At 31.7% G+C, this 3,245-nt stretch overlaps 1 long non-coding RNA gene across 1 annotated transcript; it reads right to left on the bottom strand.

Annotated features, from left to right (window-relative positions):
• Nucleotides 1-595: 595 nt before the first annotated feature.
• On the bottom strand, nt 596-2,973 carry LOC116026591. Its single transcript, XR_004099862.1, has 3 exons — nt 2,872-2,973; nt 2,705-2,765; nt 596-872 (listed from the first exon to the last, which is right to left on the bottom strand). It is a non-coding gene; the product is annotated as an uncharacterized LOC116026591 (long non-coding RNA).
• Nucleotides 2,974-3,245: the final 272 nt, after the last annotated feature.

Genomic DNA, 3,245 nt, shown 5'->3' with positions numbered 1-3,245 from the left:
ACGAAGAACTCGAATCCACTTTGACCTGACCCAAATCAGAAGTGGAGCCCACATATATTTGTATCACAAAATAGCCACTAAAAATGCAATTTTATGCTATTTTTTCCAACAATCAATCTCTTCGTCTAACTACGAAGAACCCGAATCCACTTTGACCTGACCCAAATCAAAAGTGGAGCCCACATATATTTGTACCACAAAATAGCCACTAAAAATGCTATTTTATGCTATTTTTTCCAACAATCCCCCACATGAATGAAAATTGATTTTCGGGGCTGTTTTTGAAATCGGAAACAATTGTGTTCAACGATTGATCCCTGCATATGATAGGTAGGTGTTACCCTTTGAACCTTCCCTCGTGAATATACATTTACTCTACTGGTTGTAGAGTAGAACGCGATGTCTTTGAACCGACTGCCATTTGTGTAGAAGATGACATATCTCATACAGGAACCTCCCAACCATGCTCTGTTCTCATGACTGTGCCCATTTTGGCTGTGGGTCACCATTCCTGGTTCTGCAAGAGTTTCTAAAGAATTGAGCCCTGTTCAATTTTCCTTTGAAGTGTGTAACACCCCCATTTTTCAACACCAAATTAAGATCAAATTTTGCTTAATTTTTTTTTCTTTCTTAATAATTCACTAAGATCATTGCGGAAGCTTTACAAAACTAAATTGAATAGGGATGTTACTGCCACACCTAATCCTTACTTGATTAGATGCAAGGCTAACCTTAAACAAAAATAAAAAATAAATCCATAGTCCAAAATAAAGTAATAATCTACTATTACATCAATTTCTTCTTAAGCCTTAATAGTCCTTAGAATCTCGGTCTACCGCGCTCTCACAGCAAACCATGTCAAACATCACCTGCTACTCAAATAGGGATTTCAAAACACAACAAGAAAGTAAGGGGTTAGCAACACTTGCTAAGTAAGAGAGGGGTTAGCAACACTTGCTAAGTAAGAGACTGCCTGACCCTAAGGAAAATAATTTTAAAAAATAAGAATTTACTTTACTTTACCCCTTCTTTCAAAAACTCAGATGCACTGCATTTTTTATTCAGAAAAACAATTTATAATATTCATATCAAAAAGCACATGGAAATTTTCATAATATCATCACTTATAAGATTTCCTTAAAAACTTTATCTTGTGCCATACTTGCACACCACAAAATACATATGGAAGCACATCACATACACAATGGGACAGGGTCCTTTATACTTAGGCCCTAGTGAACAGCTCCACGCTGAACACTCCGCAAAATTCCCATGTCAATGGAAACATGACTCTAACTTTAAGTGTGCACACCCCTGAGTGAGGATTCCAAGCATCACCGGGAAGATACTAGTCCTGGTATTCGGGGATTTTTCCTTACCGAATACTCCTCAAAACAGGGTACAAAGACCCTAGTGGTAGGCAAAAAACCTAACCACTCCTCAAATTAACAGGACAATAAATGCCCTAGTATCCGGGGATTGTTCCTACCGGATACTCCACAAAACAGGGTATGAACCCTAGTGGTAGGATTACCCTAACCACTCCTCAACATGGCATAGCCCTAGTATCCAGCATACAACTGAATACTCCACAATATCAAATAAATCAATTTATCAACATACTTCCATAGTTTGAAATTATTTCACTTGACACAAAATTTGCTCATAGGCATCATAACAATTTTTGTAAATAAATCATACTTGGACATTAAATCAATCCCACAAAAAGGGTATACCAATATACAATTTCTTATTTTGAAAATTTCCTTTGAAAAATTCATTTCTCAACTAAATAGAACAAAATTCACATTGTAGTCAAATTGTACAAATTTGACACTAATTTTTTTTTTTTTTATAAAGGGAATCCCACAACACAAGTAGGGAAATACACCCCAAAAGGTTATCTTTAAAATAACATGTTAATTTCTTCCCATTAAATTTCTTTCCTGGGAAACTCATACACAAGAGATATCTTTATACATGCACAACTTAAATAGAGAAATATACCACATGAATATATATTAATACGTAAATGCATGTACGACATATTACATTTAAACAAAATATTTTTTTTCTTTATAATAACCGTACGTAAGTCCAAATACACATTCATACATTCACCTAACTCAAATCTGTAAGCTAACATTTGTTTACCCATCACTTATATCTATTCAAATTTTAATTAAAATACAAATAATCATATGTTTTTAGATAAATACGGTAAGCCATATAAATATTTATACACATATACTTTATAATTAAGTACGGAAATTACAAGTATATAAATACGTAGCTAGAAATACATACATATATATAATGTTATATTTTAATGCATAATAATATATACGTACGTACTACATAAAAACAATAATAATATTATTTCTCTTTTTTTTTTTTGAAACCTACGTAAGTACATCGTATATAAAGTAAAATAAAATAAATAAACAAATTTAATAGTAACAATTAACATAGCTATAACATAAATTTCTTGGATCAAGATTCATAGATAAAACAACACTTTTCAAGAATCAATTTCACAAATAAGGTGCACATCAAATTCATGCTTCAAATACATACTAATGTATTCAAATCAATTAGGAATTTCTCACAAGAACAATACATATTCATCCATTAAAATATAATCTATCATTTAAAATAATCCCTAAAGTTTAAGGGCAAGCAAAGAGAACAAAAATCCACTTACTTGATAGGCTTAGTTCTTCCAATATTTCTCTTAAACCTTCAAAGGTTCAATGTCTCCTCCTCTATCACCCATCATCAAATCAATAAACATAAGAAAACAAATAAGCTCATAAGATCATGAAACTTATTTCTCTTTCTACCCAATAAATAAAATAGGATAAAACTTACTAGGCTGAGAGAATTATAATCCACTCTTGAAAGAACATGAGAAGAAATAAGGATTTTTTTTTTTTATGGGAGAGAACGGCAGTGTAGAGAAGAAGAAGACAACAATTTTTTTTTTTCTTTCTTGAAGAAATAATCGGCCAAGGGAAGGAAGAGGAATGGAGAAAAAGACCATAACAACAATCTAAATAAAAGGTGATTATGAAGAAATAATAGCCATAATTATAGGATTAAATGGATGGTTGTAACCTCCCAAATCATAACCACTTATCCAACAATTATTGATTAATATCTTTAAAATAATAATAAATATATAACAATAATATATATGTATATATACTACTAATGTACATGCGTACATATATATTCTATGTACT

The sequence above is a fragment of the Ipomoea triloba genome, chromosome 8 (assembly GCF_003576645.1).
Source record: "Ipomoea triloba cultivar NCNSP0323 chromosome 8, ASM357664v1".
NCBI lineage: Eukaryota > Viridiplantae > Streptophyta > Magnoliopsida > Solanales > Convolvulaceae > Ipomoea > Ipomoea triloba.
The sequence above is the reverse complement of the archived record's forward strand: the minus strand, read 5'-3'. Positions and strand labels throughout refer to the sequence as shown.